The sequence below is a fragment of the Triticum urartu genome, chromosome 6 (assembly GCF_003073215.2).
Source record: "Triticum urartu cultivar G1812 chromosome 6, Tu2.1, whole genome shotgun sequence".
Lineage (NCBI taxonomy): Eukaryota > Viridiplantae > Streptophyta > Magnoliopsida > Poales > Poaceae > Triticum > Triticum urartu.
The window spans coordinates 417,643,551-417,668,944 of record NC_053027.1 but is presented as its reverse complement, the minus strand read 5'-3'; positions in this window follow the sequence as shown (position 1 = coordinate 417,668,944).

The following is a 25,394-nucleotide window of genomic DNA, read 5'->3' as shown; positions in this document are numbered from 1 at the left end:
TCGCCGGCAAGAAGGCCAACGGATCTGTCGCGCCGCCATAGCGCGGCGGCGTCGTTGGCCTGAACTTGTCCAGCCACCGTACCCGTTGCAGGGCTGGGGCCAGGGCTCGGAGCCCCCTGGCCCCCGTGCTGGCGCTGGCGGCCGGAGCGGGCGACGCGCTACTCATTGCGAGGCAGGCCGTGGCGGTGGCGGAAGAGAAAACTCCGGTGCACCCCCTACCTGGCGCGCCAAATGTCGGATTTTGGGTTCCGGCAGACCCTTGAGGTTCGAACACTGGGGTGCGCGCGGAGATTTCGCCTCCTGCCTACCTGCACCCCTCCGCCTCGCTAAGATCTAAGCAATGGAAAGAACAACACGAATGACACAGGGTTTATACTGGTTCGGGCCACCGTTGTGGTGTAATACCCTACTCCAGTGTGTGGCGTGGTGGATTGCCTCTTGGGCTGATGATGATGAACAATAGAAGGAAGAACAGCCTCGTGAGGGTCTGCTCTTGGCCGGGGCGATGAACTGCTGGGAGGAGTTCAGTCACCCTTCTCTCTCTCTCCCCTCTCTCTCCTTGTTCTGTGGGTGGTTTGTCCTATTTATAGAGGCCCTGGTCCTCTTCCCAAATATCGAGCGGGAAGGGAGCCAACAATGGCGGGCTAATTTGAAGGGGGACAGCTAGTACCAGCTATCCTGACAAAAGTAGTCTTCGCCTGCACAAAGCTCTGGTGGTGACGCCGTCTTGGGCTCCACAATGACCTCCGTCTTGCAATCCTCCTGGTCTTGGTCTTGTTGCACCGAAATGGCAACCTTTGCCTGATGCCTCGGTACTCCGCGGCTGCGCTTGCTGCCTTTGCACCAAAGAGGAAAGGAGGACGCTGCGCGGGCTGGCACCCGCCTGGCGCCTTTGGTCGTCATGGCTTGCGTCACAGGCACCTCGTGAGGTACCCCGCCTTGATCTCTCCGCCTCCTCGCGAGCCAGCCTGATGAGGCCGTGCCTGAGGAAGCTCTGCGTCGTCCGCCCCGCGAGGCTTGGCCCCTCGCGAGGGTCTTGGGTCTGTGTTGGTGAAGATGGGCCGTGCTGGGCCCCCCTTTGAGCCACGCCGCAGGCCGCAGGCAGGCAAGTCTCGGGACTCCCGTTCCCAGAACGCCGACAGATTGGGCACCGATCATGGAGTTTACCTCCGTGGATATCTTTCAGCACTCGCCCTTGGGTGACGTACTAAATTCATTGAGGTCTCTCTCCTTGTCAGGAGACCCTTGGCCGAACTATGTCCGGCTTGAGTGGGAAGCGGAAGATGAAGAAATTAATTCCCCACCCGCCACCCACTTAATAGCCACTGTCGACGACTTAACCAACATGCTTGATTTCGGCTCCGAAGACATCGACGGTATGGACGACGATGGAGGAGAAGAACAGGAACCACCCCCAACATGGCCCTGGACAGCCACCTCATCATATGATATATACATGGTGGACACCCCCATAGAAAGCGATGGCAATAAGGCAACGGAGGATAATCCCCTCCAGAAGCAATTTAAGCACCGACGTCTTCGGCGCCGCTCTAAGCCCCGCTGACGGTGTCCTGGACTAGGGGGTACTCACCATGTCGTCTCCCGATCTATTAGATTGGGCCGAGGCCCCCCCATGGCTGTATACCCATGGGCCAGTTCGTATAGCTGCCGCATACAAGGAAGATTCCACAAAGACTTGGCGATCAAGACAAGGACTTCTCCCCACCGGCGTATTCGGCTAGGACTCTTGTTAACCTAGGCCTCTAGTGCATTATATAAACCAGGGCCAGGCTAGTCGATAGATAATATATACGTACAATCATACCATAGGCTAGCTTCTAGGGTTTAGCCTCTCTGATCTCGTGGTAGATCAACTCTTGTACTACCCATATCATCAATATTAATCAAGAAGGACATAGGGTTTTACCTCTATCAAGAGGGCCCGAACCTGGGTAAAACTTCGTGTCCCCTGCCTCCTGTTACCATCCGGCCTAGACGCACAGTTCGGGACCCCCTACCCGAGATCCGCCGGTTTTGACACCGACATTGGTGCTTTCATTGAGAGTTATGTTAAGACGCGTTTAAAGTTCGGTTGAACATAGATATGATATAAGTACTTCGGTACATGCAATCATTCTTCTACCCAAGTCACTTGGGGGCTCTTAAGTTTATTTGAGCCGTTTTATAATAAGTGTTCTTCTTCTTAGTCGTTGCAAAGTTTTATTATTATTATTATTATTTATCACTCCTTTTTTCGACACGAGTGTGCGGTCACTAGCCGGGGAGCCTAATTTCTCTCTCAAAGTCGCTAGAGTTTAGTTTGCTAAACTGGCCTGATGAGAAGTACCCCGCCCTCGGGATAGGAGGTTGAAGCCGTAGGCTGACCCGCTCGAAGTCTTGAGATAGGATGTATCGTTGTAAAACGACGGCCAGTGAATTGTAATACGACTCACTATAGGGCGAATTCGAGCTCGGTACCCGGGGATCCTCTAGAGTCGACCTGCAGGCATGCAAGCTTTTTGGCACTTTTAAACTATTTGTGCTTTTCCAGCATTAGTCTCGCAGTGCAACGCTGGACACCTTTAGGGATTCGGCAAAAACATTCTCAGATATTGCTATATATGCATCGGTTTTGAATTGTGTCTTCGGTCAATAGTTGGGTTGCCCGGCTCCTGCACTTGCTTCCTACGATTCCGTTTTGTTCGGCTAGGCGTGCAAAGGGAGAACCACTGGGATTGTGCTTCCAGCTCACATGGTTAAGCACCTCAGTGGAGAAAGCCGAAAACTGACTTTCACAATAAGCGTAAACTGGTCAGCGATCCGATGACTATGTTAAATGATGGGCCGTTCATAACATTGGCCGAAGTGTTTACGGCTTGACCCCGACTGTCGCCGAACACTACCGGGGGCTATTAACTGGCCTCCCAAACTAAATCCTCAATATTTTGCTCTTACATTAGAGCTGAGGTTTAATGATCATGCTTCGCATGACAACCCAAAGAAAGGAACCGATAGCGGGACTATTTTCTTTGGAAGACATTTCTTCTGTTAAACAATAATATAACTCTCTGCGTACCTTTGTTTATAAAACCGTATGGCCAGATTGCCTTGTTTGTTATAAATCTTTGCCCTCATAAAGGCTTTATAAAGTAGGACAAACACTCCTCGGCTACTGGCCGAGGAGGTGGAAGCCGATGGTCAGTCAACAAAGTTTTGTACAATGCGGATCCAAGCATTAATGACGTAAAGTACTTGGATACATAGAGTCATTACACATAATTTGTGATTTTACTATGGGTATTGATCCTTAATTCGTCCACTCGTGCCCGCATTAAGGCTCGGGGGCTACTGGGCTTCGGGCTTATTATTTACAAATATTAAAGGGGCACATTGATCCCCTGATCTGGTGTTACCACCCGACCAGTGTCTCGGGGGCTACTGCATTGCTTGTCCAATGCAGAAAATTTTATGTGCAATATAGTTTCCGAGGAGATTTTGATCCTCAGGTTGGTCGGCCGCACCCAACCTGAGTCTTGAGGACTGAGCACGCCGCTTTTAGTGTCCCGAAGTATTCTGCCGAGCTTGGACTTGATCCTCAGGCCGATTTTGCAAATCAACCTGAGTCTCAGCGGCTACTGGGATCAGCGGCCTTACGTCATCCTTCAGGTGCATCTCGGGTTTTAGACCGATACACACCTTGAGGGCTACTGGCTATATATCTCAGCAGAGAATAAATTGCACCAATAAAAAATATTCACAAAAATCGGCCCACATTCGGGGTGGTGCACCACCTCGGAAGCAGCCCGGCATAAAGCTCGGGCACTAGTGGCTGGCTCCATAGAGGGCATTTCTGGCATTAAGCTCGGCTAAACTCCTTCTAACTTCTTTGAACCAAGGTTATTTACGACACCTCGGATACAGTCCGGTGTTGGAGCTCGGATATACAGTTCGGCGTTGGAGCTCGGATACATAGTCCGGCGTTGGAGCTCGGATACATTCCGGCGTTAGAGCTGGGAAGCGGTCCGGCGTTGGTGCTCGGTTGCAAAAGATACCTCGAATACAGTCCGGCGTTGGAGCTCGGACGCAAGAGGACGTTGCCGCCCAAGAACAACTTGAAACCCGAGGTGTGGCATAAAAATAACAAGGCATTGGTAAAGGCCAGAAACTTAAAGGGGCTCCTCGGATACCCGACATGTAAACTCGTCGAATGCATATCGGTGATCCTCAAGATCGAAGATAAAGAAGATTTGTTGAACCAGTTTTCAAGACCGACAACCGAAGATGAAGAACAGTTCGGAAGAATCGAGGAGCGTCCCTAACTTGAAGATCGGTTCAGGGGGCTACTGACGGTGTCCTGGACTAGGGGGTACTCACCATGTCGTCTCCCGATCTATTAGATTGGGCCGAGGCCGCCCCATGGCCGTATACTCATGGGCCAGTTCGTACAGCTGCCGCATACAAGGAAGATTCCACAAAGACTTGGTGATCAAGACAAGGACTTCTCCCCACCGGCGTATTCGGCTAGGACTCTTGTTAACCTAGGCCTCTAGTGCATTATATAAACCAGGGCCAGGCTAGTCGATAGATAATATATACGTACAATCATACCATAGGCTAGCTTCTAGGGTTTAGCCTCTCTGATCTCGTGGTAGATCAACTCTTGTACTAACCCATATCATCAATATTAATCAAGCAGGACGTAGGGTTTTACCTCCATCAAGAGGGCCCGAACCTGGGTAAAACTTCGTGTCCCCTGCCTCCTGTTACCATCCGGCCTATACGCACAGTTCGGGACCCCCTACCCGAGATCCGCCGGTTTTGACACTGACACCCGCCATAGCTAAAGCAGCGATACCGGCACAAGAGAGAATAACGCTGCGGACAGTGCCGAAGACAAAGGCAATCCCCTCCGGCTAGGTTTCGAGCGGGAGGATGGGCAAGCTAGCCCTAAGGAACAGGCAGCAGATGGAGAATCAGAGGATGAAAATTATATGCCCCTCTCTGATGACGAGGTGAGCCTCAGCGACGAAGAATTTATCATGCCTGAGGATCCCGTCAAGCAGGAGCGGTTCAAGCGCCGACTTATAGCCATAGCAAAAAGCCTGAAGAAAAAACAACTGCAGCTTCAGGCTGATCAAGATCTGGTAGCGGATAGATGGACCGAGGTGCTAGTAGCCGAGGAATATGAACTCGAGCGCCCAACCAAAAGTTACCCAAAGCGAAGGCTGCTACCCCAACTCGAGGAGGAAGCATTAAAACCTACACTACCAGCGTATGATGCGGCTGACCGACCACCTCATGGCCGAGACAAAATGACATATCAGCCCGAAGTCCAGACCGCACCCCGTCGCCAGTCAAACAAAAATACCAAGGCCCGGGGTAACATGCAGGACCTGCGAGATGTATTGGAAAACAAATCGGGACATAAAAGATCGGTCTATGAATCACGGGGACGCGCCGCAACGCATGACGACAACCGTCACGTCGGATATACTAAAAGAAAGTCTGACCGGGCCGAACACAGCAGACAAGACTCGTATGAACTGCGTCGTGATATAGCCCGACACAGAGGTGCCAGACACCCCCTATGCTTCACTGCTGAAGTAATGGGTCATGAATTCCCAGAAGGGTTTAAACCCGTAAACATTGAATAATATGATGGCACCACAGACCCCGCGGTATGGATCGAGGATTTCTTCCTCCACATTCACATGGCCCGCGGGGATGATCTACACGCCATCAAGTATCTCCCGCTAAAGCTTAAAGGGCCGGCTCGGCATTGGCTGAATAGCTTGCCAGCAAACTCCATCGGAAGCTGGGAGAACCTGGCAGACGCATTCCCGGAAAACTTCCAGGGCACTTATGTGTGGCCACCGGATGCTGACGATTTAAGTCACATAACACAGCAACCCGGCGAGTCAGCCAGGAAATTCTAGACTCGGTTCCTAATCAAAAAGAACCAAATTGTCGAGTGCCCGGATGTCGAAGCCCTAGCGGCCTTTAAACATAACATCCGTGACGAGTGGCTCGCCCGACATCTCGGCCAAGAGAAGCCAAAATCCATGGCAGCCCTCACGACACTCATGACCCGCTTTTGCGCGGGCGAAGATAGCTGGTTGGCCCATAGCAACAACACAGCAAGCAACCCTGGCACATCAGAAGCCAGAGATAACAATGGCAAACCTTGGCGCAACAAACACAAGCGCCGCAAAAATGGTGGAAACGCCGAAGATACGGCAAATCCAAACGGTGAACGTGGTAAACGGCACCTACACTCTCAACCGGGACCGGACGTACACCCTTAGGGATGTCAATTTAACGGAACCAGTCGTCCCACAATTTAAACTAGGGTCGATCACCTTCAACTGCACAGATCGACTGGTTAACACTAAAAAGGGCAATCCAGCCGCACTAGTCCTCGACCCAATAATTGACGGGTTCCACCTCACGCGAGTCCTTATGGACGGAGGTAGCAGTCTAAACCTGCTTTACCAGGACACAGCATGCAAGATGGGCATCGATCATTCGGTCATCAAGCCCACTAAAACCACCTTCAGCGGTATTATACCAGGTGTGGAGGCCTGCTATACAGGCTCCATCGCCCTTGAGGTAGTCTTCGGATCATCAGATAGTTACTGTGCCAAAGAGTTAATCTTCGACATCGTCCCCTTTCGCAGTGATTATCAGGCACTACTCGGACGAACCGTGTTCGCTCGATTCAACACAGTACCACATTATGCCTACCGTAAGCTCAAGATGCCCGGTCCGCACAGCGTCATCACGGTTAATGGCAAGGCTGAACTTTCCCTCGGGACCAAGGAGTATACCACTACTTTAACAGCAGAAGCTACAAGTAGCACCTTCCAACTGCACCTCAAGTCGAGGGCCCAACTCCCAGACACCGCTAAAGGACTTCGATATACTTCGCGGCAGGACAACCCGGCTCGCACAGAGCTCAATTAAACACTCCGACGAAAGCCAGGACATGCCACATACCGCGGCTCAACCGCTCTGCGGCACACAAGCATTTCTTACATTTTGTTTGCAGGTTTAACTTTGTGCAGACCAGGACTGGCGATATGGAAGCAGCTCGAACGTGCAAGGGAATCCTTAGATATTCCCCGCGATGACCATCCGACTATACTCCGGATCCGCACACAGCTTCTTCCCACAGGTCTCAGCAGGTTCCACAGTCATATTTCTTTTTTACCACATTACCTGTACTCACACGCATCTACGTACTATTCAAATACAACATGTGGATTTATATAACGTTTATCTGCTGTTATTTCTTATTGAAATTCTTTTATCAAGTGGCATCCGTTCACCGCGATCTCTGTTGGAAAAGGTAGTGCCTAGGAGGCGCTTAGGCACGCCTAGGCGCTAGGCAGTGGCCAAACACCTCGCCTAGGGCATAAATGGAGGTCTAGGCAGGGTAAGCAAGGAATTATCTACCCTAGTAAGAAATCATGCGACATACCGCACTAATATGCAAAACGGGTTATATTCCAATGGCAGTAGATGGTAATCAAGTTATTTATATGCCCTAAACTAATATCAACACCCATATAATAATCACAAAGACACTACGAGTAAAAATTATATTACCACCTAGTCCACGCCCATGGCGCTTAGGCACTGCCTAGGCACTAGGCGAAGGCCAACCGCCTCGCTTACGCCTACCGCTTTTTCCAACCTTCCGCGATATGCTTTAAATATTCCAGGGGCTTCATTTTTCCCATAATACGGCAATAAAGTCCGAACACCTTCATGGAAGTTCGGCACCCCGAACTTATAACATTATATGCATCAGCTCCGAATCATGTCTTGGGTCAAATGTTGGGTTTGCCCGGCTCCCATGTTTTGCTGCCTTACGTTCTGTTATATCGGCTAAGGCGGCACAGGGAGAACTACTGCGATTGTGTCCCGGTTCTTCTGGACGAGCACCTCAGTAGAGAAAGCCGAAAACTGACTGTCATGATAAGGCGAGAGCTCGTCAGCTGTTCGAGAGATTGTAAAATCTTTAAGGATTTCTCCCGCATAATGCCATAACCAATGTAGCATGCGATGGATCGGCTTTTCTTCCGATCATGTGCTTATATAGCCCCTCGTGCGGTCTCCCGAACACCAAGGGCTGCGGCAACCTTCCTTTTATAAAGCTCCTATGGCTAAGCGAGAGTGATAAAGCCATATAGTACGATTGTCTGGTTCGTTGTGATGAACACCTCCTTCGAAGGACCCAAAACTGGGATAAAGAGTGATCAGGTTTATCCCAAACAACCCCGTACTTCCTACGTGGGGGTAGAAGCCGACGACTGGCCAACTCTCAGGTTTAATATATAAAACGGCCGCGCAGGAGGATAAACATTTATATAACAGGCAATAAATAATAGAAATGACCTTGTTCAACATTACAAAGGACAACATGATTATATTCATGGAAATATAATATCCTTGGTGCATTGCTCCGCCGCTAGGCAGGATCCTTTCAGGACACTTTCATAATATAATTCGGGCTTGCGGTGCTCCTTCCCCTCTGGCGGTCCCTCGGTCATCAGCTTTTCAACATCCATATTCCCCCAGTGAACCTTTGCGCGGGCGAAGGCCATTCACGCACCCTCTATACAGACCGACCGCTTGATGACGTCAAGTCGAGGGCAGGCACTCACAAGCCGCTTCATGAGTCCGAAGTAGCTACCTGGAATTGGCTCGGCAGGCCATAGCCGGATAATCAAATCCTTCATGGCTAGCTCAGCCGCCCTATGCAGTTCGATCAGTTGTTTCAGTTGGTCGAGAAAAGGCACCGGATAATTTGGTGCCAGATACTGCGACCAGAAAAGCTTATCCGCAATGTTCCCTTCTTCGGCTCGGTAGAATTGGGCGGCATCCGATATGCTGTGGGGCAGTTCCGCAAATACCCCTAGAGAAATCCTAACTCAAAATTAGAAACATGATTTTCTCCTCAAATACTTGCTTTACATGGAAAAAAGCCTTACCCGTCGTGATTGTCCTCGCCTCTTGGATCTCCTGCAGGGCGCCTCGGGTTTCCCCCTGGGCATCACGCGCGGCCTGATGAGCCCTGGCGAGTTCGGATTCTTTCTCCGTTAAACTCTGCTCCCAAGGTCCCGCATTTCTTCACGGACTCTTGAAGCTTCTGCTCAGCTTCAATAACCCTGGCCTCATGCTTCTCACGAAGAGCCTGCTCTGCGGCTGCCTTTTCCTCGACCTCAGCAAGAGCCTTCCTCAGAGCCTCAACTTCGGTCATCGCCCCTGGCGCAAATAATGAAACACATGCTATCATATTGAGAATTTGTTCGCACTGAACGCGAATAAGGCTTGCGCATACCTTGTTTATCTTCCAAGTGCCTTTTCAACTGGCCAAGTACTTCTTCGGCCCGCTCCAGACTTTGATTTAGTCCGGAGACCTCCGCAGCATGGGAGGCAGCAGCCGCTGCAAACGCCTGCTTATAAAAGAAGAGAGATAGATGTCATCAAGTGAGTCTTCCTGCGAACATAAAATTGATCGTCTGTCCGGTCCTTTCTTGCATCGAACAGTGTATCAGGGGCTACTATCCATACGATGACACTCTTCGAAACCTCATAAAACATACCTCAAAGCCTCTTATAAGGATGATACAGGATTCGTTCAGTCCACTCTCAGCAGACTGAATCTCCTTAATCACCGCACCCATCAGGGCGCGGTGCTCATCGATGATGGAGGCACTCTTTAGCGCCGCCAACAAAACATCCGGCACCTCTAGCTGGACAGGGATTGCCGGTGGAACAGACACGCCCCCTCCAGTCGAGAGAGGCCTCCTGCTTGATTCTAGAGCCGTATTGGTCTCCGTAATTGTGTCTGGCTAGGAGCTGAATTCAAGATGGCTCCCACTGTCGACTCCCATGGGAATCTTCTCCCCCATGTCTCCGGCCCCCGAAGTTCGACCTCCAAGCGCCGCCTTCACGATCTCTTCCCCCCCTTCTTGGTCGGGGTCCTTCTAGGATGAAGCTTCTGTGTTATGCACATATTTGGGGGAAGGGGCCTTCGGGGGCGTCCGGCTCTCTACAGCATCCGAGCTCATAGAATCCTCTGATGAGGATCGTTCGGTGTGGGACCTCGCCGGACTACAAAAAATATAGCTCAGGTTAAAATATTATGCCATGATGAGTCTAGACGCATAAGTGTGTTCGGATCTTATACTCACGAATTCACCAGGGGCTGGGCCCTGGGATCCCACGTCGGGCTGCTGTCGACGGCGGCAGTGGACTCTTCCGGAAGAGGAGCTTTTCCCCTTTTAGGCGACTCGGCATACAAGTGTATGGAGGCTGCCCTCTTCTTTCTTCCCCTCGCTGAGGATTTGTCTTCCTCCTCCTCGTCGTCCTCTTCGGAGGCAGAACGAACATTGGAGCCTTCGGATATTGTGTCCGAAGTGCCGCGGCGACGAAGGCGCCCCGGGTCTTTTTGGCCTCCTTCTCGGTCTTCTTCTTCGGCGCCTTGTATGATGCCGGGACCAACATCTTCGTTAGAAGTGGGCCGGCCGGTTCTTCGGGAAACGGGGCCGGACAGTGGATCTGCCCCGCCTTCTTCGTCCAGCCCTAGGGGAGTTGAGGAAAACACATTGAGCATTTCCCTTGGGTTATGCGGGTAAAACGCATAAAAACTTACCGAGTTTGCAGGGCGGGACAGTTGATACCCGCGGTCCTCGGCCGAGTCCGTCCATGATTTGCCGGACTTGAAAAGCACCTTCGAGATGTCTTCGTGCAAGGAGCCAAATAGCTTTCGCAGGGTCTGGTGCTTGTCCGGATCGAATTCCCATAGATTGCAAGTCTGGTGCTGACAAGGCAGGATCCGGCGAACTAACATCACCTGGCTACATTGACAAGTTCGATTTTCTTGTCTTTGATATCTTTAACACGTGTCTGGAGCATAGACAGTTCGTCGGACGAAGACCAGTTCAGGCCCTTCTTGGGCTAGGACGTAAGCCGCAGAGGGGCTCCGGATCGGAACTCTGGAGCAGCGGCCCATTCCGTGCCGCGCGGCTCAGTAATGTAAAACCACTGCTATTGCCACTCTTTAACGGAACCATTAAAAGTACCTGTTGGCCATGTGACGTTGGGCATCTTGCTCACCATGGCGCCCCCGCACTCGGCGTGCTCGCCGCTCACCACCTTGGGCTTCACATTAAAGATCTTCAGCCCGAAGTGTGGCGAGATGCGGAGAAAAACCTCGCACACGACGATGAATGTCGAGATGTTGAGGAAGGAATTGGGGGATAGATCATGAAAATCGATCCTGTAATAATACATGATGCCACAAACGAACGGGTGGAGGGGAAACCCCAGCCCGTGGACAAAGTGAGGGAGGAATACAACCCTCTCTTAGGGTTCCGGAGTGGGAACGATTTGTCACGCCGTCGGGAGACGGTGGCTGATTTTTTTGGCCAGATACCCGGCCTCCCGAAGCTTTTTGATATGCTTCTCCTGGACGATAGAGGTCATCCACTTGCCTCCTGCTCCGGATCTGGGCATTTTCGGAAGGCCTTTGTGGGCGGAGAGGACGAACGCTCGGGCGCTGGAGCTTGGGCGAGGGGGGATGGATCGGGAAGAAGAAGGCGTGGGTGAAAAAGAGGAGTCCTTGTCCCTTTATAAGGGCGGAAGAAACTATGCGCCTCCCCACTTGCCTGGTAAACTCGCTTATTCCCCAAGCGTTGTGATTGATGGCGCGGTTGGGTTACCCACACCCGTATTGATGAGAATCCCGTGATAAGGGGACACGATCTCTGCTAGGACAAGACGTGCCAAGAAAACCACCTCACAATATGTGCAGTAGCTGGTTGAGAAAAACGGTTCAAATAATGACCGGACCATGGCATGATGTCACGTTAGGAAAAGTTGTCAGCAGATTAGATTTGTGGAAATATTATACTCTCTACGGTGGTATGTGGAATTTGTTTTGCAGAGCCGGACACGATACTTGTGTTCAAAATCTTCTATGGAGTATTCGGAGAAGGAACCCACCTTGCAATGCCGAAGACAATCTGCACGCCGGGCTCATCATCATTGAAGCCTGGTTCAGGGGCTACTGAGGGAGTCCTGGATTAGGGGGTCCTCAGACAGCCGGACTATATCCTTTGGCCGGACTGTTGGACTATGAAGATACAAGATTGAAGACTTCGTCCCATGTTCGGCTGGGACTCTCCTTTGCGTGGAAGGCAAGCTTGGCAATTCGAATATGTAGATCTCCTCTCTTGTAACCGACTCTGTGTAACCCTAGCCCCCTCCGGTGTCTATATAAACTGGAGGATTTAGTCCGTAGGCCAACAACAATCATAATCATAGGCTAGCTTCTAGGGTTTAGCCTCTACGATCTCGTGGTAGCTCAACTCTTGTAATACTCATTTCATCAAGATCAATCACGCAGGAAGTAGGGTATTACCTCCATCGAGAGGGCCCGAACCCGGGTAAACATTGTGTCCCCTGCCTCCTGTTACCATCCGCCTTAGATGCACAGTTCGGGACCCCTACCCGAGATCCGCCAGTTTTGACACCGACAAGGACGACATCCTTCTGGAGAAGGGGGAGCTGCCTGTGGTTCCAACGAAGAGCAGGTCGGCACTGCTCCCCCGGGACGGCGCTCCTGCCTTGCCGTCGCCTGGAGCCGCTTCTGGCTCAGCTGCTGCTCCTGTTTCTGCTTCCGGAGCTGGCACGCCCGCGCCTCGGGTCACGAAGCTCTCCGGCTTCATGCTCCCAAAGCGGAGGGACTACGTCGCGGTGGATTAGTTAGTGTTCTTGTCCTACCTTGCTCTTGATGCTGATGCTTGTTTCTAACTGTTCTTCCTCGTTGTGTAACTAGGCCGACGCATGCGGCGAAGAGGAGAAGGGAGGGCGAGGTGGTGCTGCTTGAGCCCAGGTCGCCGCCTGCGGCTGTGCCCCTCTCCATGAGCAAAGGTGGAGACGGTGCTCGTGCTTCTCTAGCCCGATCATCCTTGCAAGGCTAGGTGGAGCATCCTCGGGAGAAGTCAGGCCCCAAGGCCTCGCTGACTCGGGAGGTGCCATAGTCCGGCTCGGGTGCTGAGGTCCAAGAGGCTCAGGAGCCTCCAGCCTCCCAGGCCATGGTGATGACGACGCCTCTTCCTCCTCCTTCTACCGTGTTGCTGACCCAAGGTTCCTCTGCTTCTCCTGACGCCCTGGAGTGGGCCCTTTCTGAGATGGACCGACTGCGAGAAGATCTTTAGAGCGCCGAACCCCTCCTAGCGGCTGGGTGCCTGGAGCTGGTCTCTGACTGGCTTTATTCTGACATGTCCGTTTGGGCGGCGCTGAGCCAGGCCGCGGCGACCTCCGAGGGGGAGAAGCGAGCCGCATCTCAGGCAGCAGTTGCTTGTGAGGCGGCGCTGAAGGACGCCGAGGCCACCCAAGGTCACTGCCAGGTGCTGGAGGTTGAGCTGAAGATCCTGCATGAAGAGCGTGCAGAAGATGCTCACGGCCGTAGGGCGGAGGAAGAGGGGATGAAGGCCCGGGAGGAGGCCATCAAGGGTCGCGATGCCAAGCTGGAGTAGTTGGCGCAGGCGCAGGCCGCTGAGCGCAGTCGGCTGGAGGAGCTGGAGCGAGGGGTGTAGGCGTTGAAAGCCTAACTTGACGCCAAGACGAAGGTTCAGGCCGAGGACCGCGCGACATTCGCACTCCTCGAGGAGAGGGCCCGTGAGGCGCTGACGACACTTTATGAGAAGGGCTTGGAGAAGCCGATGGCCACTGATGGAGACGGTCCCGCCTAGTTGCTTCCCTACTTGGTCGAGGCGCTTGAGGAAGTCGTGAGCGGGATCGACCCCACGGCAGAGGAGGAGGCTCGCGTCCTTTCTTCCGCCGCGCTGATGCGTGTCTTCAGCCACCTCCATCTTTGCGATCCTGCCGCCCACCTTGACAAGCTGCTAGAGCCTGTGGAGGACGAGCATTACGCAGCTGCCGCCGCAGCCGGGAGGGGTTAGGTGGAGGCCCTGATGTAGAAGTTCCGCGTCTTCGCCCCCGCGCCTTTGACCGGTGGTACATGCGAAGGCGACGCCACCCGGGAGGGGGCGCCTCTTGCGGGCACCGACGGTGTCCAGGGATGACTTGCTTGCGACTCCTTTCCTATTTAAACTCCTGCAACATGTACCGTGCCTCGTGGAGGCGTTTAAACTTGTGTTTGATACCCGGGGAACTATATGTCTTGTAATATTTGCATTGAGATTTTGTGATTTCCTTCCCATTTGCTTTACGTTCTACGTCGGCAGAGCCCAACCCCGCGCGTACCTCAGCCGCCGTTGGGCCGACCGGATCACCAGGGCGGACCAAGGAGTGAGGGGCTATGTGGTCAGTTAGGCTCCTGAGTCGCGATGCTCAGGAGTCCCCCTTGACGCGCAAACAACTTGTGGAAAGGAGATGCAAGGGTAGGTCTAGTGTTCTATGTCGGTAGGGCCCGACCCCACGTATAACTCAGCTGCCATTGGGCCGACCGGTTCACTACGACGGACCAAGGAGTGAGGGGCTACATGGTCAGTTAGGATCCTGAGTCGCGATGCTTAGGAGTCGCCCTTGATGTTCAAACGACCTTCATACCTTAGCTCCACTTGGGAGGGCACGCGACAACCGGGTCCGCGGGACCTGGCAGGGTGGCGTACGCTTGGGCGTGACCCGAGCGCAGCCCCCGTGCCCATCCCCCTCGCGCGGCTCTCCCGAGGGGAGGTGTTGCGATGAGGCCAGACACCGAGCCCGGAGGCTCCCTGAGGTTGATACGGCCGTGAGGCCGCCCTCAGTTGTGTATCACCAGGACGGACCATGGCGCTTCCGCACTTGCACGGGCATAGCCGCTCCTCGGCAGTGTCGACTGCCAGCGGAGCATGGTGCTTCCACTAGTACGTGGGAGGGGGTTCCCTCTGAGTGGAACCCCCGGGGCGTGTACGGCCCCGCCTTGACACATGGCTTGCACAGCAGGGCTGGAGGAGGTGTATCTAGGCACTCGTGAGCCAGCACGGGACTCATGAGGCCCTACCTCAAGGCGGGTTGTGCCTGGTCTTGGTTCTTGATGGCTGTGGCGTTCCTGTGAGATGGTTAGACAACCCGCGCCGAGTGGATTTCCTGAGGCTATCGCACGAGAAGGCCAAGCACCAACGACCCCAGGAGGTGACGTGAACGGGGCCGGACCGCCAGGCAGAGCTCAGCCGTTGGATTTATCGACGCTGCAGGGACGGGCCCGAGCACAGACGCCGTGCCTAGCCTTCTAATGCGAAGGATCCTGAAGAAATACAATCGGTGCGCGGCTCCCATGATAGGTGACAATCAAGCAGGTGATAACCATAGATAGATTATGCATGAGAAGCAAACTGGCTCAGATAAACGCAGGAACAATACATGCCCCTGGGTTAGACCCGAGCGGCTTGGGGATGAGGGGTGCTCCCAGCAGAGTGAACTGAAGATGCAAGCAGATACACACCATAGGGACGGACCCACGCGGCATGGGGATGATGCAACCCAAGGGGCGCTCCCAGCAAAATGAACTTGGAGAGATTTCACCTAGTTTGGTTGCCGAAGGAGTGTTGGGGTAGCTGAAAGCGCGTAGAGAAGAAGTCGCCCCTCATGAGCCGCCGGGGTCCTGAGCCTCGGGAGGCTCTGGAGGCTCGGGCGGCCTCCTGAGGGCCGTCTCCATCTCCGCCAGGACTGCATGGTGTCTGGCCTCCTGACCTGCCATGACGCTCCGCGGGTGGCACTAGAAAACAACAGCCACGCTCGGCAGACCCAACGGCATGCAAACATAGCTGTGAGGTGGACCCTCGCAGCGTCCAACACGCGAAGGCCAGGAGCGCTCCTGAGATGCGGCCCGGTTGAGCCCTAGGATGTCGATGCAGGCACACAGCTCACCACCCTCGCTGGGGTGGGGAGCAGCGCCAGGTGGGCGGCGGTCGCCGCGAATTGCTCTTGCTTCCTGAAGCTCCTGACTGGCTTCATCGACGAACTCCTGAGCGCCAGGTGCTCTTCGCCAAGCGCCCTCCTAAGGGAAACGTGCCGCGAGGCACGCCTCCACGTGGTGCCCGAGCGCCTCCCTCGTGATGATGGCCAGGTCTGAGGCCCTCCAGAAGAGAGCCCCTGAGCCCTGCCCGAGGACGGCGAAGGGCGCGCCTCCCTATGCGTGGGAGGGAGGCGCCCCAGGCGCTGGCGCGGATCCTGAAGTAGTGCCGCTGGAGGTGTCGCTTCCTTGAGGTCCAGTGTGGAGCAGCTGCTTGTTTTTCTTTGGATTGGTCTTGGGAGGGTACTGCGCTGCATTGCTGTCAGGGTCTTTGAGTGATGCAGCTTGGAAGGCGCACTCGAGGGAGCACACCACGTCTCTTTCTTCGTAGGGGATGGTGATGGTTCCACCGCTTCTGGGCATCTTGAGGATGTTATAGCCGTGGTCGGCGACTGCCATGAATTTGGCCAGCGCTGGGTACCCGAGGCTGGCATTGTACGGCAAACGGATGTGGGCGACGTCGAAGTCAATGAGCTCGGTGTGGTAGTTGCCGCGCTGACCGAAGGTGATAGGGAGATGAACTTGCCCTATCGGGGTGGTAGAGCCGTTAGTCACTGCTGAGAAAGGCTTGGTAGGCTGGAGCCGTTCGTATGGCACTTGAAGACTGTTGAAAGTCTCGACGGACAGGACATTAAGCCCTACACCGCCGTCGATGAGGGTCTTGGTGACTTGGACATTGCTGATGACGGGTGAACAGAGCATTGGGAGAACGCCGGCTGTTGCCGCACACTTGAGCTGGTCTGCCGAGCTAAAGGTGATGGCGTACTTGGACCATCTGAGCGGGCTTGTGGCCTCGAGCCTGGGGAGGACTGCGTTCACCTCGCGAGCAAACTGCTTGAAGACTCGCTGAGAGGCTGGGGCTTGAGCTCCTCCAAGATGCAGGTGATAGCTCACGGCTCTTGGAAGCCCCCAGCCCCCTGGTCCTGCTGGTGGTCGTCGTTCCTTCTTGGCGGCGGCAGCGGAGGGAGACCAGGGTTGCCCTGAGGACGGTCCTCACAAGGCTGGTCCCTCCAGGTGCCCTCACGAGGTTGGTCCTGCCAACGATCCTCGCGAGGTTGGTCGCGCCACTCCTAGCGGGGCCCATGGTTGTCCCAATGTCCTCCATCACGTCCACCTCCTCGGTCGAAGCCCTGGTCGTTGCGCTTGGGGCGTCGACCAAAGCGTCCATCTCGAATGGCCCTGAGCTCCTGACAGTCATTGGTGTTGTGCATGCACACGTTGTGGAAGGCACAGCATGTGCGGCTGCCCTGGGACGACTCGGGAAGATCTCGGTCGCTCTTGGTGTCTGGTTCTGCTGTGAGCACGGCCACTCCTTTGCGCTTCACGTCCTTGGCCTTGGCCTTCTTCTCCTTTGGATCCGCAACAGGGAGCTCGAGGAGGGAGAGGCGCCCCTCCTAAGCTCTTGCACACTTGGTCGCGATGTTGAACAGCTCCAAGGTCATGCACAACTCTTCATGGATGGCGAGCTCCTCCTTCATCTTGACGCCGCGGACGCCGTCGGAGAATGCTGAGATGATGGCCTCGTCCGTCACCTTGGGGATCTTGATTCACGCACTGTTGAAGCATTGGATGTATTTCTGCAGGGTTTCTCCTGGTTGTTGCTTGATGCGGCGCAGGTCACCCGCGACCGGGCGGCGGTCGCGAGTGCCCTGGAAGTTGGCGATGAAGCGGTTGCGCATCTCGTCCCAGGAGGAAATCGAGCCAGGAGGCAGGTTCAGGAGCCATGAGCGGGCGCCGTCCTTGAGAGCCATGGGAAACCAGTTCGCCATGACCTTTTCGTCGCCGTTGGCCACTTCGATGCTCAGCTTGTAGAGCTGCAGAAACTCCGCAGGGTCGGGGGTGCCGTCGGAGCGAGGAGGCAGATCTGGCTTGAACTTGCCCGGCTAGACGATGTAACGCAACTCCGGAGTGAAGGCACGGCAGCCCGCCGTGGCCACCGTGGGTTGTCGTGGAGGCAAAGCTTGGTCGTGGTGCCCCTGCGTCACCGCGGCACGCGGCGCATGGCCCTATAGCATCAAGCAATCCTGGCACAGCGGAGCTGGGAGTGGTGGAGCGTTTCCTTGTGGACGGGGAATCTCTTGGCAACTTCTTTCTTCATGCATGGGCACGTGGCACGGTGGGTCGCGCCGCTGGGCCGCGCATCTTGGAGCGAGGACGCCGTCTTGACGCAGAGGAGGCTGAGGTGCTCCCTAAGCCGCACGCCTCAGCGCAAGGGTGCCATCTTGTTGCGGAGGAGGCGGGGGCGCTCCGTGAGCCACGTCGCCCGCAGCTGGGGGCGGGCGAGGCAGTGAGAGGGATGGTGCAGGAGACCCTCCCGCGGTGCTAACGAGCTCGGTGATGCGGTCCTACCAGTCCTCGTGGAGGTCATCCACTGGACGGTAGCGCAGGAGCTCGCATGCCATGAGCAGCGCGACCTGCGCATTCATGGGTCCGCGGCGAGCGTGAGATGACGAGCTGGCCGGAGTCAGCGGTGGGGTGGAGGTGTGGCCGTCATGGCGCATAGAGGGATGCAACGAAGAGGCTTGCTGCTTGTTTTCCGCCGGACTGGTGATGGCATTGGCGGCGGGTGACGGAGAACGACAGGGAGGTGCGCCTACTGGGGCCTCTGAGCGACACGGGCGGCGAGAGCGGTCCAGCGCTCCGTGCGAGCCCCGCGAGCCTCGGCCATGATCTTGGTGGAGTGATGAAGTGTGGGTCGACAAAGAAGAAGGCCTCGGTGCACCCCTACCTGGCGCGCCAAATGTCGGATTCCGGGTTCCGGCAAAATTCTCGAGGTTCGAACACTAGGGTGCGCATGAAGATCTCCCCCTCTCTAGCTCGCACACTCAACGATCTCACGGCCTCGCTCGACGAACCCAAAGAACACGAGACACAAGATTTATACTGGTTCGGGCCACCGTTTTGGTGTAATACCCTACTCCAGTGTGGTGTGGTGGATTGCCTCTTGGGCTGTGGATGAACAATTACAAGGGAAGAACAACCTCCTGAGGAGAGGTGTTCTTGGGCTTGGTGAGCTTGTGTGAGGCTAAGGATGGATGGCTCCGATCCAAGATCAGATGCCTCCCTATGGTGGGGGCTAGTCCTAATTATAGAGGCCCTGGTCCTCTTCCCAAATATTGAGCGGGAAGGGATCCCACAACGCCCAAATTCGAAGGGAGACAACTAGTACAAGTTATCCTGACAAAAGTAGTCTTCGCCTGCCAAAGGCTCAGGTGGTGACGCCGTCTTGGGCTCCACGGTGACCTCCGTCCTGCCGTCCTGCTGGTCTTGGTCTTGTTGCACCGATATGGAAACCTTTGCCTGATGCCTTGGAACTCCTCGCCTGCACTTGCCTCCTTAACACCAAAGAGGAAACGAGGACACTGTGCACGCTGGCGCCCGCCTGGTCTTGATCGTCACGGCTTGCGTCATTGGAACCTCGCGAGGTTCGCCTTGCCTTGATCTCTCCGCCCCTCGCGAGCCAGCCTGATGAGGCCGCCCCTGAGGAGGTCTTGCGTCGTCTGTCTCGCAAGGCTTGGCCCCTCGCGAGGGTCTTGGGTGTCTGCTGGTGAAGATGGGCCGTACAGGGCCGCTGGAGGAGCCACGCCACGGGCCGCAGGCAGGCAAGTCTGGGGACCCCCGTTCCCAGAATGCCGACAGCTATACAGGCACTTTGCCGTCTGCTGGCATATGGAAAAGAGCTTTGCCATTAGCCAGCAGATGGTAAAGCTGCCATGTGGCACCTACGTGTGAAACCTAGGGTGCACTGGGCTGGCCTATTTGGCAGCTTTGTCGTCTGCTAGCATACGGCAAAGACTTTTGCATCTTTGCCGTCTACTAGAAAACGACATAGCATGCCACGTGTCAGCTACCTGGGGGCATCTGGGCTAGCCTATTTAGCAGCTTTTCCGTCTGCTGGCAGAGGCAAAGCACACCGTTAACTCCTTAATGGACCTACACTACCATGTGTGCCGTCCATGCCCTTTGCCGTCTGCTGGATGATGGCAAAGGCCTTTGCATCTTTGTCATCTGCCAGCAGACGGCAAAGTGCCCTTTGCCGTAGTTTGTTCTGTTGGAAATATGCCCTAGAGGCAATAATAAATTAGTTATTATTATATTTCCTTGTTCATGATAATCGTTTATTATCCATGCTATAATTGTATTGATAGGAAACTCAGATACATGTGTGGATACATAGACAACACCATGTCCCTAGTAAGCCTCTAGTTGACTAGCTCGTTGATCAATAGATGGTTACGGTTTCCTGACCATGGACATTGGATGTCGTTGATAACGGGATCACATCATTAGGAGAATGATGTGATGGACAAGACCCAATCCTAAGCATAGCACAAGATCGTGTAGTTCGTATGCTAAAACTTTTCTAATGTCAAGTATCATTTCCTAAGACCATGAGATCGTGCAACTCCCGGATACCGTAGGAGTGCTTTGGGTGTGCCAAACGTCACAACGTAACTGGGTGGCTATAAAGGTACACTACAGGTATCTCCGAAAGTGTCTGTTGGGTTGGCACGAATCGAGACTGGGATTTGTCACTCCGTGTAAATGGGGAGGTATCTCTGGGCCCACTCGGTAGGACATCATCATAATGTGCACAATGTGATCAAGGAGTTGATCACGGGATGATGTGTTACGGAACGATTAAAGAGACTTGCCGGTAACGAGATTGAACAAGGTATCGGGATACCGACGATCGAATCTCGGGCAAGTGTCGTACCGATAGACAAAGGGAATTGTATACGGGATTGATTAAGTCCTTGACATCGTGGTTCATCCGATGAGATCATCGTGGAACATGTGGGAGCCAACATGGGTATCCAGATCCCGCTGTTGGTTATTGACCGGAGAGTCATCTCGGTCATGTCTGCATGTCTCCCGAACCCGTAGGGTCTACACACTTAAGGTTCGGTGACGCTAGGGTTATAGAGATATTAGTATGCGATAACCCGAAAGTTGTTCGGAGTCCCGGATGAGATCCCGGACGTCACGAGGAGTTCCGGAATGGTCCGGAGGTAAAGAATTATATATAGGAAGTGCTATTTCGGCCATCGGGACAAGTTTCGGGGTCATCGGTATTGTACCGGGACCACCGGAAGGGTCCCGGGGGTCCACCGGGTGGGGCCACCTGCCCCAGGGGGCCACATGGGCTGTAGGGGGTGCGCCTTGGCCTATATGGGCCAAGGGCACCAGCCCCAAGAGGCCCATGTGCCAAGAGTAGAGAAAAAAGGGAGAGTCCTAAAAGGGGAAGGCACCTCCAAGGTGCCTTGGGGAGGATGGACTCCTCCCCCCCTTGGCCGCACCCTTCCTTGGAGGAAGGGGCAAGGGCTGCGCCTTCCCCCTCTCCCTTGGCCCTATATATAGTGGGGAAAAGGAGGAGCAAACAATACCTAAGCCTTGGCGCCTCCCTCTCCCTCCCACGACACATCTTCCTCCTCCCGCAGCGCTTGGCGAAGCCCTGTTGGAATCCCGCTACTTCCACCACCACGCCGTTGTGCTGCTGGATCTCCATTAACCTCTCCTCCCCCCTTGCTGGATCAAGAAGGAGGAGACGTCGCTGCTCCATACGTGTGTTGAACGCGGAGGTGCCGTCCGTTTGGCACTAGGATCATCGGTGATTTGAATCACGACGAGTACGACTCCATCAACCCCGTTCTCTTGAACGCTTCCGCGCATGATCTACAAGGGTATGTAGATCCACTCCTCCCTCGTTGCTAGATGACTCCATTGATAGATCTTGGTGACACGTAAGAAAATTTTGAATTTCTGCTACGTTCCCAACAGTGGCATCATGAGCTAGGTCTATGCGTAGTTTCTATGCACGAGTAGAACACAAAGTAGTTGTGGGCATCGATATTGTCAATTTGCTTGCCGTTACTAGTCTTATCTTGATTCGGCGGCATCGTGGGATGAAGCAGCCCGGACCGACCTTACACGTACTCTTACGTGAGACTGGTTCCACCGACTAACATGCACTAGTTGCATAAGGTGGCTAGCGGGTGTCTGTCTCTCCCACTTTAGTCGGATCGGATTCGATGAAAAGGGTCCTTATGAAGGGTAAATAGCAATTGGCATATCACATTGTGGTTTTTGCGTAGGTAAGAAACGTTCTTTCTAGAAACCCATAGCAGCCACGTAAACACATGCAAACAACAATTAGAGGACGTCTAACTTGTTTTTGCAGGGTATGCTATGTGATGTGATATGGCCAAAAGGATGTGATGAATGATATATGTGATGTATGAGATTTATCATGTTCTTGTAATAGGAATCACGACTTGCATGTCGATGAGTATGACAACCGGCAGGAGCCATAGGAGTTGTCTTAATTTATTTATGACCTGTGTGTCAACATAAACGTCATGTAATTACTTTACTTTATTGCTAACCGTTAGCTATAGTAGTAGAAGTAATAGTTGACGAGACAACTTCATGAAGACACGATGATAGAGATCATGATGATGGAGATCATGGTGTCATGCCGGTGACAAGATGATCATGGAGCCCCAAGATGGAGATCAAAGGAGCTATATGATATTGGCCATATCATGTCACTATTATTTGGTTGCATGTGATGTTTATCATGTTTATACATCTTGTTTACTTAGAACGACGGTAGTAAATAAGATGATCCCTTACAACAATTTCAAGAAGTGTTCTCCCCTAACTGTGCACCGTTGCTAAAGTTCATCGTTTCGAAGCACCACGTGATGATCGGGTGTGGTAGATCCTTACGTTCACATACAACGGGTGTAAGACAGTTTTACACATGCAAAACACTTAGGGTTAACTTGACAAGCCTAGCATGTGCATAGACATGGCCTCGGAACACAGAAGACCGAAAGGTCGAGCATGAGTCATATAGAAGATACGATCAACATGAAGATGTTCACCGATGATGACTAGTCCGTCTCACGTGATGATCGGACACGGCCTAGTTGACTCGGATCATGTAATCACTTAGATGACTAGAGGGATGTCTATCTGAGTGGGAGTTCATAAGATGAACTTAATTATCCTGAACATAGTCAAAAGGTCTTCGCAAATTATGTCGTAGCTCGCGCTTTAGTTCTACTGTTTAGATATGTTCCTAGAGAAAATTTAGTTGAAAGTTGATAGTAGCAATTATGCGGACTAGGTCCGTAAACTGAGGATTGTCCTCATTGCTTCATAGAAGGCTTATGTCCTTAATGCACCGCTCAGTGTGCTGAACCTCGAACGTTGTCTGTGGATGTTGCGAACATCTGACATACACGTTTTGATGACTACATGATAGTTCAGTGCGTAATACTAAATGGTTTAGAATTGAGGCACCAAAGACGTTTTTGAAACATCACAGAACATATGAGATGTTCCAAGGACTGAAATTGGGATTTCAGGCTCGTGCCCACGTCAAGAGGTATAAGACCTCCGACGATTTTCTTAGCCTGCAAACTAAGGAGAAAAGCTCAATTGTTGTGCTTGTGCTCAGATTGTCTGAGTACGACAATCGCTTGAATCGAGTGGGAGTTGATCTTCCAGATGAAATAGTGATGGTTCTCCGAAGTCATTACCACCAAGCTACTAGAGCTTCGTGATGAACTATGATATATCAGGGACATATATGATGATCCTTGAGATATTCGCGATGTTTGACACCGCGAAAGTAGAAATCAAGAAGGAGCATCAATTGTTGATGGTTGGTGAAACCACTAGTTTCAAGAAGGGCAAGGGAACAAAGGGATACTTCATGAAATGGCAATTCAGCTGCTGCTCTAGTGAAGAAACCGAAGGTTGAACCTAAACCCGAGACTGAGTGCTTCTGTAATAAGGGGAACAACCACTGGAGTAGAATTACCCTAGATACTTGGTAGATGAGAAGGCTGGCAAGGTCGATAGAAGTATATTAGATATACATTGTGTTGATGTGTACTTTACTAGTACTCCTAGTAGCACCAGGGTATTAGATACCGGTTCGGTTGCTAAGGGTTAGTAACTCGAAATAAAAGCTACGGAATAAACGGAGACTAGCTAAAGGTGAGCTGACGATATGTGTTGGAAGTGTTTCCAATGTTGATATGATCAAGCATCGCACGCTCCCTCTACCATCGAGATTGGTGTTTGCGTTGAGCATAGACATGATTGGATTATGTCTATCGCAATACGGTTATTCATTTAAGGAGAATAACGGTTACTCTGTTTATTTGAATAATACCTTCAATGGTCTTGCACCTAAAATGAATGGTTTATTGAATCTCGATCGTAGTGATACACATGTTCATGCCAAAAGATAGTAATGATAGTACCACCTACTTGTGGCACTGCCACGTAAGTCATATCGGTATAAAATGCATGAAGAAGCTCCATGTTGATGGATCTTTGGGCTCACTCATTTTTGAAAGGTTTGAGACATGTGAACCATGTCTATTGGTGTATATGCATGAAGAAACTCCATGCAAATGGACCGTTTGGACTCACTTGATTTTGAATCACTTGAGACATGCAAATCATGGGCAAGATGACTGAAAGCCTCGTTTTCAGTAAAATGGAACTAGAAAGCAACTTGTTGGAAGTAATACATTTTGATGTGTGCAGTCCAATGAGTGCTGAGGCATGTAGTGGATATCCTTATGTTTTTACTTCACAGATGATTTGAGTAGATGTTGAGTATATTTACTTGATGAATCACGAGTCTGAATTATTGAAAGGTTCAAGTAATTTCAGGGTGAAGTTGAAAGATCGTCGTGACAAGAGGATAAAATATATATGATATGATCATAGAGATGAATATCTGAATTACGAGTTTGGCACAGAATTAAGACATTGTGGAAATTGTTTCACAACTAATACAGCCTGGAACACCATAGTGTGATGGTGTGTCCAAACATCATAACTGCACCCTATTGGATATGATGCATACCATGATGTCTCTTATCGAATTGCCACGATAGTTTATGGGTTAGGCATTAGAGACAACCACATTCACTTTAAAAGGGGCACCACATAATTCCGATGAGATGACACCGTATGAACTATGGTTTAGAGAAACCTAAGCTGTCATTTCTTATAAGTTTGGGGCTGCGACGCTGATGTGAAAAAGTTTCAGGCTGATAAGCTCGAACCCAAAGCGGATAAATGCATCTTCATAGGACACCCAAAACAGTTGGGTATACCTCCTGTCTCAGATTCGAAAGCAATAAGGGATTGTTTCTAGAATCGGGTCCTTTCTCGAGGAAAAGTTTCTCTCGAAAGAATTGAGTGGGAGGATGGTGGAGACTTGATGAGGTTATTGAACCGTCTCTTCAACTAGTGTGTGGCAGGGCACAGGAAGTTGTTCCTGTGGCACCTACACCAATTGAAGTGGAAGCTTATGATAGTGATCATG